The sequence below is a fragment of the Theropithecus gelada genome, chromosome 20 (genome assembly GCF_003255815.1).
Source record: "Theropithecus gelada isolate Dixy chromosome 20, Tgel_1.0, whole genome shotgun sequence".
NCBI classification, from domain to species: Eukaryota; Metazoa; Chordata; class Mammalia; order Primates; family Cercopithecidae; genus Theropithecus; species Theropithecus gelada.
This window is the reverse complement of record NC_037688.1, coordinates 44319336-44332310: the sequence shown is the minus strand read 5'-3', so window position 1 is coordinate 44332310 and position 12975 is coordinate 44319336.

The following is a 12975-nucleotide window of genomic DNA, read 5'->3' as shown; positions in this document are numbered from 1 at the left end:
ATTGATTATGACTGAGGGCTTTCCACGTTCCAGCTGCTGCCGAGAGCCTGGGTATTTGTGAATACCTGAATAAACTCCTTTAATCCAAAAACAAACTCCTCCTGAAAGAAACAGCCTGAAAAGGCCTTTCATAGAGTGTTTTCCAACTCACTGGTTCATGGTTTCTTTGGATTTCACTGTGCTTCCTGAACTAATGGTCTCTGAACACATTCCCAACTGTGGCTTACTGGTCTACCCAGGTCGAGGTCCCCGGCACGAGGTCCCTGGCATTAAAGGAGAAGAAGGAAAAAAGTAACACAGCAGATGCTTACAGGAGCTGCCAGGACTGGATGGGTTGAAACTGAAAGGAAATACATGTGGGTGAGAGTGTTATGTTGTTTCTACGATTTTTATGAGAAATGCTTCTCCAGGTAATGCTTTAAAAACAAAGTTACAATCACACAGGACACACACATGGGGTGTGAGTTCTGCTAGATTGAAAGCAGATTGCTTGAATTAGCACTGGAGGTCCATAATTACAGAACCTGATGACTCTCTTCTAATTGATAGATTTGCTTTAAGATTCACAACTTGAATTGGAAAAAAAAAAAAAAATCTGCTATTGAGATTACAGTGGGAACACTAAGAAAGCACAGAATTGACTTGGGAGCTTCCCAATGGGCAGCCAATAGGTTCAGACTGGAGCCCTGGACTTGCAGTTGTCAGATTCTAGAGTGAGAAATGGCATGTTCACTTACTAGCCTTGTAAACCATCCTCAGCTCATTACTTCCCTGCTTTGCCTCTGTATCCTGATCTCCAAAACGAAGGGGCGAGGCGAGACCAGGGGAACTTTTCTCCAACAAATTGAATTCCTCTCACCTGAGCAAGTAGGGAGGGAGGCTACCAGAACCCCCACCATGAAGATCTTCACCCTGCCCTCACCCTGCCTTCCAGGGATCCCTGGCATGATCTAGTTTGGTTACTATTGCTACGTAACCAATTACGCCATAAATCAGTGGTATCAAACCATTGCCCTTTTACTCTGTTCATGATTTGGTGGGCTGGGATTTAGAGAGGGCTTGACTGGGCAATCATTACTTGGAGTCTCTCAAGAGAGTGCAGCCAGGTGTCAGCTTGGGCTGCGGGCAGCTGGAGGCTTGACAAGCCACGTGTGTGTCCAGGGTGTCTTGCTCACGTGGCTGGTGTTGATGCGGGGGCTGTCAGCCAATGCATCCACATGTGGCCTCTCCAGCATGGCGGTCTCAGGGTTGTCAGATTTCTTACTTGGTGGCTTGGCTTCCTCCAGAGCAAGAGTTTCCAGAGAACCAGGTGGAAGACATGTCGCCCATGTGACCTACTCGCAGGAGTCACACAGCCTTACTTTCACCATATTCTATTGAAGGTCAAAGGGCCACCAAATCCAACCACAGGGAACACAGATCTCCCTCTCAGTAACAGGTGAGGCAAGACCAGGTTATGGGAGAGCCTACAGGCATCAGGTATGATTGTGGACATCTTTACAAATCACAGTCCACCCCAGGTTCCAAGAAACACAGTTGGAAACAACGAGGTTAGACGGTCTCTAACGTCTCTTTCTGTTAGAAAAGCAAAAAACTCGAGAAGGACAATATTTACTTGTCCAGACTCTTTCTTTTTTAAAGAGCTTTACTGCTTTGGGAGGCCGAGGCAGGAGGATCACAAAGTCAGGAGATTGAGACCGTCCTGGCTAACACAGTTAAAACCCTATCTCTACTAAAAATAAAAAAAAATTAAAAAATTAAAAAAATAGCCAGGCATGGTGGCGGGCGCCTGTAGTCCCAGCTACTTGGGAGGCTGAGGCGGGAGAATGGCGTGAACCCAGGAGGCGGAGCTTGCAGTGAGCCGATCACGCCACTGCACTCCAGCCTGGGCGACAGAGTAAGACTCCGTCTAAAAATAAATAAATAAATAAATAAATAAATAAATAAATAAATAAATAGAACTTTACTGGAGTGTGCAGGCCTCCCTTGTTTTATTGTGCATTTAAATGCTTTACTGTGCTTTGCAAATACTGCGTTTGATACTTTCTTACAAACTGAGGGTTTGTGGAGACCTTGCATGGAGCAAGTCTATCAGCGCCATTTTCCCAACAGTACATGCTCATGTCAGGGCTCTGTCACATTTGAGTAATTCTGACAGTATTTCAAACCTTTTCATTATGATTACATCTGTTATGGTGATCTGTGAGCAGTGAGCTTCGTTACTATTGTGAGTGTTTGGGGGCACCATGAACCACGCCCCTGCAAGACAGTGAACTTACTCGATAAATGTTGTGTGTGTTCTAACTGTTTTGCTCGCTGTTCCCCCATCTCTCTCTCTATCCTCGGGCCTCTCTATTCGTTGCAACACAATAATATTGAAATTAGGTCAGTGAATTACAGTGGCCTGTAAGTGTTCGAGTGAAAGGAACAGCCACAGGTCTCACTTTACACCGAGAGCTGAAACGATTAAGCTTAGCGAGGAAGCCATGTCAGAAGCCAAGGTAGGCTGAAACTAGGCCTCTTGTACCAAACAGTTGGCCAAGTTGTGCATGCAAAGGAAAAGCTTTTGAAGGAAATTAAAAGTGCTACTCCAGTGAACACATGAATGATAAGAAAGTGAAATAACCTTACTGCTGATACGGTGAAATTTTTAGGGTTTGAATTAAAAGATCAAACTAGCTACTTTGCCTTGAGCCAAAGCCTAATCCGGAGCAAGGCCCTAACTCTCTTCAATCCTATGAAGGCTGGTGACGTTGAGTGTCTTTTCATGCGCTCATTTACCATGGGTGTAATCTCTTCAGTGAAATGTTCCTTCATGTCTTTTGCTTAATTGGATCATTTGGTTTAACTGAGTCTTGACAGTTCTTTATGTATTCTGGATACTAGTCCTTTTTCAGATACATTGTTTGCAAATAGTTTCTCTCACCCTGTGGATCTTCTTTTTATCCTTGGACAAGTATCTTTCAAGAGCAAAAGTTTTTAATTCTGATGCAGTTGAATTTATCATTTTTTTTCTTTTGTGAATTGTGCTATTGGTGTCAAGTCGTAAGACCTTTGTGCCTAGGCCTAACTAAGACATTTTTCCTGAAAGTTTCATAGTTTTATATTTTACATTTAAGTCCATTATACATTTTGAATTGATTTTTGTATAAGGTGTGAACCTTACATAGATGTTCATTTTATTGCCTATGTGCTATTCTCTAGCACTGTTTGTTGAAAAGGCTCTTTTTTTCTCCATTGAGTTGCATCTCTGTTAAAAATCAGTTGGGCATATCAGTGTGGGTCTATTTCTGAGTCTCTCTTCCGTTCCATTGACATATGTTTATCCTTCCACCATTATCACAGTCTTCTTGATTACTGTAGCTATGTAGTCACCCTTGACATAGGGGAGACTGATTCTTCTCACTTTATTCTTCTTTTTTCAAAATTATTTCAACTTTCCTAGTTTCCTTCCATTTTCAAATAAATTTTAGAATAACCCTGTCCATCTGTTAAAAAATTCTGCTGTTATTTTGATATTAATTGCATTATACTTGTATATCAATTTGAAGAGAATTGCCCTCTTTACTATGTTGTCTTTCAATCCCTGAATGCAGTATATCACTCCATTTATTAAGATCTTCTTTGATTTCCTTCATCAACATTGTATATTTTTTGGCATACAAGGTACATGTTTTGTTACATTTAGTACACATTTTGAGCAATTATAAATGGTATTATATTTTTAATTTTCGTGTTTATTATTCTGACTAGAACCTATAGCACTGCATTGAAGAAGAATGGGGAGAGTGGACATCCTTGCTGTGTTCTCAATCTTAGGGGGAAAATATTTAGTCTTCTACAACTAAGTATAATGTTATCTGTAGCTTTTTGTAGATGCACATTTTCAAGTCAGGAAGTTTCTCCTCTATTTCTATTTTTCTGAGGTTTTTTTTTTTAAAATCACAAATGGATGTTGAATTTTATCAATGCTGTTTTTGCATTGATTGATGTGAATATGTGATTTTTCTTCTTTAACTTGTCAATAGGGTGGATTACGTTCAATACTCATGATTTTTGAGTAGTGAAACATGCCTGCATCCTTGGAATTAACCCTACTTGGTTATGGTGTATAATTCTTCTTATATATTACTGAATTCTGTTTGCTGATATATAGTCAAGAATGTTTGCATCTATATTCATGGGGAATATTAGACTAAAATTTTATTGTTTTTGTCTGGTTTTGAGATCAGTGTAATACTTGCTTCACAGAATGAATTGCAAAGTGTCCCCATCTCATGTATTTCTCAGAAGAGACTGTATAAAACTGGTGTTAATTCTTGTGTAAACATTTGGTAGAACTCTCTAGTAAAGGCATATGAACAAGGAGATTTCTTTTGTGGTAATTTAAAAATTATTAATTTAATTTTTAAAAAATACTTATAGGACTATTGAAATTATCTATTTCATACTAGGTGAGTTGTGATCATGTTTTTCAAAATTAGGGGGATGTCCTTCTATTCCTTGTTTTCTCGGAGTTTTTTTAAAATTAGGAATGAATGTTGGGTTTTTCAGATGCTTTTCCTGCCACTATTAGATTATCATGATTTTCTCTTTTTTTTCCTTCCTTCCTTCCTTCCTTCCTTCTTTCCTTCCTTCCTTCCTTCTTTCCTTCCTTCCTTCCTTCCTTCCTTCCTTCCTTCCTTCCTTCCTTCTTTCCTTCCTTCCTTCCTTCCTTTCCTTCCTTCTTTTTTTTTTTGATAGAGTGTCACTCTGTTGCCCACGCTGGAGTTCTGTGGCACAATCTCTGTTCACTGCAACCTCCACCTCCCGGGTTCAAGTGATTCTTCTGCCTCAACCTCCCAAGTAGCTGGGATTACAGGCATGTGTCACCACGCCCAGCTAATTTTTGTATTTTTAGTAGAGACAGGGTTTCGCCATGTTGGTCTCATGTTGGTCATGCTGGTCTCAAACTCCTGACCTCAAGTGATCCGCCTGCCTTGACCTCCCAAAGTGCTGGGTTTCAGGCTTGAGCCACCACACTTGACCATGATTTTCTTGTTTAGTTTGTCACTATGATGAATTACATTGACTGATTTTCAAATCAACTGATCTTGCATTCTTGGGACTCACTTACTCGTGATGTATTATCCTTTGTTGGGTTTGATTTCCTAAAATTTTATTTAGAATTGTTGCTTCTGTGTTCATGAGGAATACTGCCCTGTAGTTTTCTTGTCTTGTAATTGCTTTGTCTGACTTTGGTATCAGGATCATGCTAGCCTCATTAAATGAATGAGAAAGTGCTCCCTTCGTTTCAGTTTTCTGGAAAAGTTTATGTAAAGTTAGAATCATTAGTCTCCTTAAAGCCTTGGCAGAATTCATCAGTGAAGCCGTATGGACCTGGAGTTTTCTTGGTGAGAAGATTTCTAACTACAAATATAGTTACTTCCATAGATAGGGCTGTTCAGGTTATCCATATTTTCATGAGTTAGCTTTAGTAGTTTGTGTCTTTCAAGCAATTTGTCCACTTTCCCCAAGTTGTCTGTAAGATCAGCAATGATGTCAACAATCTTATCCCTGGCCGGGCGCGGTGGCTCACGCCTGTAATCCCAACACTTAGGGAGGTGGGCGGATCACGAGGTCAGGAGATCGAGACCATCCTGGCCAACATGGTGAAACCCCATCTCTACTAAAAATACAAAAAATTAGCCGGGTGTGGTGGCGGGTGCCTGCAGTCCCAGCTACTCGGGAGGCTAAGGCCAGAGAATCGCTTGAACCCGGGAGGCGGCGGGTGCAGTGAGTCACGATTGTACCACAGCACTCCACCCTGGCGATGGAGCGAGACTCCATTTAAAAAAAAAAGAAAAAAAAAAAACTCATCCCTAATAATTAATAATTTGTGCCTTTTCTCCCCTTTCTTGATCAACCTGGTTAGATGTTTATCCATTGTATTGATCTTCTCAAAGAAGCAACTTTTGGGTTCATTGTTTGTTTTTTTTTTGTTTTTGTTTTTTGTTTTTGACACGGAGTCTCACTCTGTCGCCTAGGCTGGAGTGCAATGGTGCTAACTTAGCTCACTGCAATCTTTGCCTCCCCAGTTCAAGCAATTCTCCTTCCCCAGCCTCCCAAGTAGCTGGAATTACAGGCGCTGCCACCACACCTGGCTACTTTTTTTTTTTTTTTTTTTTGTATTTTTAGTAGAGACAGGGTTTCACCACATTGGCCAGGCTGGTCTCAAACTCCTGACCTCAAGCGATTGGCCTGCCTCAGCCTCACAAAGTGCTGGGATTACAGGCATGAGCCACTGCACCTGGCCCATTGGTTTTGTCTAGTGTGTTCTTGGTCAGAATCTCCCTGCAAACAAAGGACACTCGCTCTTCCTCCTTTCCTCTTGTGTAAGGAATTCTCTGAGAGAACTAGCTCACTTGAACCTTGTCCAAGGCTCACCTTCAAAATAAATCCACCTACCAACTCTTGTTTTTCTCAAAACTGTCAGCCCAGTACTGCAAAGTTTCATGTCACAAATAATTTTTTCGAAGGTGCAGCATTCTAATCACGTACTGCAGAGAAAACCGAAGTGTCACTTTTGAAATATTCTGCCCCTTACAGAAAAGCTTCAGTGACAGGGATGTGATAATATGGGATGTCCATTTAGTGACAGGGATATTCATGATCCGGCTCTGCTTTTTGCTAACATGTGACCTGGAGCGAGTGACTAACCAGCTCTAAGCCTCAGTTTTCTTCTCTCCAAAATGGGAATAATAACGGGGCTGTTGAAGGACCCACTGCGATGATGAATGCAAAATCTCAGCGCCGAATCTGGACGTGGTAAGCATTCCATTAGCAGTGGCTATTAAAATATGACAGCGAGGGTTATGGTCTGGGATTCCACTCCCTTTACTACTGGAAAGGAAGGATTTACGGCCTTCCTTTTCTTCTGTTGATGTTGGAGCCAACATTTATTGGTTGTAAATGTTAAAAATATAAACCTGTGGTGGAAATCCACGGACTGTGCATTTCATCCCATTATGGACGAGTCTACGGTCACACCTGGTCAAGCACCAAAGTTTATATTTCCAACACCCAAAATACACTTTAGTTATAACAAGTATTTCTTCAGGAAGTCTGACAACTCTGCGGACAGGAAGAATATGGATTGCGGGAATTTGCCCAAACTGGCCTTCCCGGGTGTGCAGTTGTATTCTCAGAGCTGGGCAGGACCGGCCCAGGGGGATGGGGATCCAGCAGGTCTAGTTGTGGTGAGGTGGCTTCTGAGGCCATGCCAACTGGCCCACTCCACGAAAGAGCATCTCACCGTCCTGTCCCTCGGGGAAGCAGCTGGACTTGAAGCCCTGCTGGAGACAGGGGGAGTGGGGAGTGTGAGAAGCCACAGGAAGGGGAGGGCTGATAACCGTGGTGAGCGTGGTGTGGGGTGGGGCCGAGCTGGGGAGAATCTAAAACCCATAGCACCTTCTGTGACCCTTCTGCCATGGAGAGGGGCAGCCCCACCCCCACCCCACTGTGCAGGGCGAGGCTCTGCAGCTGCATCCTGAGTGGGGCATGACAGACGCGCTGCTGTGTGACCTCCCAGGTGGGCTGGGAGAGGCCAGGCCACCTCTGCCCAAGTTTCTTAGGACACCCACTCAGGGAGCCTCCCACTGCCACAATAGACGTCCAATCACCCTATGGCTATATATATAGCCATATATAAATAAATAAATAAATAAATATATATATATAGAGAGAGAGAGAGAAACAGAGACACACAGAGATAAACAGAAATGGAGAAAGAGACAAAAGAGATCAAGAGAGGGACAAGAGAGAGTTGGAGGGAGAGATAGAAAAAGATGGAGAGAGAGAAAGAGAAATAGAGACAGATACACAGAGAGATGTAGAGAGAGAGACAAACACACAGAGAGAAAGAGGCAGACAGATGGAGAGAGACAAAGAGAGATAGAGAGAGGGACAAAAGAGAAATGGAGGGAGAAACAGAAAGATGGGGAGAGACAAAGAGATATGGAGGGAGAGACAGAAACACACAGAGAGAAAGAGGCAGGGAGAGATGAAGAGAGAGACAGAGAGATAGAGGGACAAGAGAGAAATGGAGGGACAGACAGAAAGATGAAGACAGAGGCAAAGAGAGATGTGGAGGGAGGAAGAGACAGGTGGAGAGAGGGAGATGGAGAGGTGGAGAGAGGGAGGAAGAGAGACAGGTGGGGAGAGGGAGATGGAAAGAGAACCTCCAGCAGCTGCAACACCAGCCGTTTTGGGTCTTCCCAGCTGGGCTCCAGCCTTGTGAGGGAGGAACCCGAGACATGCCCCAACCTGGCCCATCTGACTACCCTGGCCTGAAGACCGTGACTGAGAAGTGCTGGCTGAGTCTAGTCAACCCAAAACTTGTGAACAAAATCAAAGAAGGCTGTGGATTTTCTTACCACGTGGGGGACAGAGGGAGCCAGTTGTCACCCAGCAAGAGGGAGCTGGAACGTGAGCCATGGCCTTGCCGGAGCTGCTTAATCTCTCTGGGTATCTCAGTCTCTATCAGTCAAATTGGAGCTGAGAGCTGCTGTGAGAATCCAGTCAAATAGCAAGCGCAGGGTCCGCTGGGGTGCCCATCTCCACGTAGGCACAGTGCATGGCCCCACCCTGCAGTCTTCCTCCGCAGCCTCTCAGCACACTCCACCTTTCCACAGACTTTGTTTCACTTCATTTTGCTTATCACTGCATGGAATGGTCTTCCTTCCTCCCTCCTTCTCTCCTTCCTTCCCTCCTTCCCTCCTTCCTCCCTCCTTCTCTCCTTCCTTCCCTCCTTCCTTCCTCCCTCCTTCTCTCCCTCCTTCCCTCCTTCCTTCCTCCCTCCCTCCTCCTTCCCTCCTTCCTCCCTCCATCCCTCCTTCCTTCCTCCCTCCCTCTCTCCTTCCTTCCTCCCTCTCTCCTTCTTTCCTTCCTCCTCTTTCTTCCCTCCCTCCCTTCCTTCCCTCCTTCCTTTTTTTTTCCTTCCCTCCTTCCTTCTTTTCTTTCTCCCCTCCTTCCTTCTTTTCTTCCTTCCCTCCTCCTCCCTCTCTTTCCTTCATTCATTGCTTGCTCCCTCTCTCTCACCCTCCCACATAACTTACTCAAGGAAAGGAACTTGGTTTTGTTCACTGCCCTCTGCCCTGAAGTGGGGCCTGGCGCCCCACAGATGTGCTATACATTTTTGTTGACTAGTTGAGCCATGGCTCCTGGGATGAGCATAGGCAGGAGGAAGGGACATATACGTGCCCAGGCACTGCTGGAGACTTGGGCAATGCAGGCTCTCCCTTTGGGAAGGACCCTGCACGTGGTGGAGGGCAGGGATGTTCGGAAGGCACTGACCAGGCTCTTAGCTGCCAGGACCAGCATGGTGCTGGAACCCCTCATATCTGAACAGGCACAGGAGAACCAAAGGTGGAGAGGCCCGCAGCCTTCAGGGCGGCTGGATGGGTGTTCTGGGTGCGTGGTACAGCCCAGCAGAATCTTGCTTTCTCACGGTTCTGGAGGCTAAAAGTTCAAATTCAAGTGTTGCTGGGGTGGTCCTTCCCAGGCGTTCCTGGGGTCATCTGTTCTGTGCCTCTGTCCTGGCTGCTGGGGGCTCCAGTCAACCTTGGTGCTCTTTGGCTGGTAGCTGCATCACTCCAGGCTCTGCCGCTGTCTCCACCTGGCCTGCTCTGTCCCGTGTCTGCATCCTCTCCTCTGACTCTCATAGGGATATTTGGCACATAACTTAGGGCCCACTGTCAATCCAGGATGACCTCGTCTTAACTTCATGACATCTGCAAAGGCCCTTTTTCCAAATAGGGTTACATTCATGGGTACCGGGGGTTCAGATGTGAGCAAATCTTTTTGGGGGGGAAACATTTAACCAATGACAGTCGCCCTTCCCTGAAGGCAACGGGAAAAAAACCCAGCAGAGGCAACTGGAATCCCAGCTCATTTGCTTCCTGGCCGGGTGACCTGAACCTCTAAGCCTCAGCTTCTTCATCTGAAAAATGGATCAGGCCACACCGTGGATGTGTGAATTAACGGAGGTGGCACATAGAAACCCAGCAGTGTTGAACTTGGCCACGTAGTAGGGCCTTGATAACCGGCAATGCAGAATTACATTTCCCTACCAATTAGTGGCCAACCACAGTCTACCCAACCAGCAGACAGCAAAGCCTGACGACTTGAAGGGCAACAGAAATGTGCTAAAGGGGCAATGAGGGTCCTTTCTGAATACGCACCCCCCAGTTGGAGGACTGGGTGGATCAGAGGAGAGTCCAGGGGACTTCCGGGCTGGAGATGGCCTGCGGTTAACCCCTTGTGCCCCACAAGGCAGGAGGCGGGCCTTTCTCCCACCTCTCCCTCCCTCTCTCCTGTTTATCGGGACTGTGAGTGCCAGCCCAGACGACATCATCCTCTGAGTTCCCAGCGTGTCAGCCAAGGGTGAGCCTCCCACGCGCCCTCGGAAGATAGAATTTTGGAGCACACACAGTGGCATTCTTGGATGACGATGGCTGCCTTCTATAAGATGAACCCCCTCCACAGACGTCTCCCGGCCAGTCCCTTACCGGTCTTGCCGCCCTTTGCCTAGCTTCTGGGCCCCACAGCAGGCCGGCACGAATGAGGTTTGGGAGCTCTGTGGTGGATTGAACCAAGCGACCCGGCCTTTCCCAGTCTGCACCCAGCACCCGGCGCCAGCACCGACCAGGGAAGGGGCCTTCGAGCAAGCCTGTGTTGGCGGTTTGGGGTTTGGAACATCCGTTTTCAGATAAAATCAGTTTTTTTATTAAAACAAAAAAGAGAGAGAGACAGTTTCAGAGACAGACTGAAAAACAAAACAGCCCTTTAGCTCCTTCTCTGAAATGACATCAGCGGCCACCACAAAGCCCGAATCGGCCTCACTGCATTCAGGACATCGGGATGTATCATTTCCCCTCCAAAATACCCACTGCGGCATCGTCCCCAGCCCCGCCGGCTCGGAGCCCGCTCCCTCAGTGGGAGCCGTGCGCTTTCCCACCCAGGCTGCAGAGGGGCTTGTAATTGGAAAAGTGCAAGTTGCAGATGAACTGGGAGCCGAGACCAGGAAATGGGTTTATGGTGGCGAGCTTTGTCCTCCTTTTGCACTCGGTCTCTAAAGTACCGTCCACGTGGGCATTTGGATCCTGGGAGTCCAGAATGACCTTGCCCGGAATGACCTTGCCAGGAACGAGCTGTCCCCTCATCCCTCTCAGTGGATGTGTCCCTCCCACCCCAGGCCCCTACTCTAAGCCCCTCCTGTCCCCTCTCCATCTAGAAGCCTCCAGACTCTCCAACCCCCACCAACTAGCCGCCTCTGGAGCATTTAAGCGACGTGGAAACCAGAGAACATTTTAGGAATGGATGTTTGTTTCTGAAGCAGCAATGCAATTGCATTTGAATTTGTTTAGCATCACATAAAAACAGACATATCAAAATTTACCAGAAAGAAATATGAATACAATGGCATATTATGAATAATCTGGTTGTCTGTGGCTAATGAGCTGTTTTCTCTTCATTCTTTCTACTTTGTAAATTTTCTAAATTTTGCTTTTGTAACACAAAAACGTTATTTATTAAAAACCACCAACAGAATCTTGTCTCGGGGCCAAAATGAGCTACTTAAGAGAGTGGAAAGTCAGCCTTTATAGAGAGCCAACAGCCTCCAGGGACTGACTTCTTTGAAGAGTCACTTTTTAAATCTCAGAAATAATCTGCATAGTTGAAACTTCTGCTCCTCTGGGATTGTTATTCCTTCATTAGTTAAAGTGATTTACTGAGTCACAGGAAATTTCACTGCTGGACCAAAAAGTGATTCAATTTCCCAAGCATTTACTGAGTGTTTTCCCCAAGCCTGGCCCTGGACTGATAAAGTTGCCCCGTTACTGCCCTGGTGGGGATACTCAGTCTAGTAGATACCCTGAGAGTCAGTTCTCTCAGTCATTCAACAAACGTAGATTCAGCTCCTACTCTGTGACAGGCACTATTTTGGGGTGCTGGGAATACAGCAGTCTACAATAGACACAAAACTCCTCATCTTCCTGAAGCTTACATCTATGGCAAAGGTGCAGAAGGAGTGTCCTAGTCTGTTTTGTGTTGCTATAAAGGCGTATCTGAGGCTGGGTAATTTATAAAGAAAAAAAGGTTTATTTGGCTCACAATTCTGGTGGCTGCAAAGTTCAAGATTGTGCATCAGGACCTCAGGCTGCTTCCAGTCCTGGCGGAAGGTGAAGGGGAGCTGTGTGTGCAGCAACCACATGGGAGAGATGAGGTGAGTGAGTAGGGGGAGGGTGCCAGGCCTTTTTAACAACCAGCTCTCCTGGGAACTAATAGAGTTCACTCACCCCTGAGGGAGGCCATTCATCTGTCCATGAGGGATCCTCCCCATAACCCAAACACCTCCTATTGGGCCCCACCCCTAACACTGGGAATCAAATTTCAACCTGAGGTTAGGAGAAGACACACCCGAACCATAGCAAAGAGGAAGGCGCAAAACACTCAGAAAACTCAGCAGAAGCAGCCATGATTGGGAGGGAGGGTGCTGCAGGCCGAACTGCACCCCTGAGAACTCATGTGTTCAAGTCCTACCCCCAGTGCAGCAGAATGTGACTATATTTGGAAATAAGATCGCTTTGTCATGAGTGAAGATAAAATCCTTAGAGCCCCAAGCCAGTCTGATTGGTGTCCTCGGAAAGAGGGAATATGGATAGGAGATAGGCATGCCTAGAGGGAAAGTGACATGATGACGAAGCCAGAGACAAGGCCAAAGGCTCCCCACAGCCACCGGAAGGTGAGGGAGGGGCCAGGAGCAGAGCATTCCTGGCAGCTTCTGAACAAACCCACCCTGCCAACACCTTGATCTCAAACTTCTGGCACCCAGAACTGTGAGAGGATCCATTTCTGCTGTTTAAGCCACCCTGTCTGGGGTTCTTTGTTAGAGCAGTTCAGGGAAACAAATCCAGAGGGCTCCAGAGAGGGGCA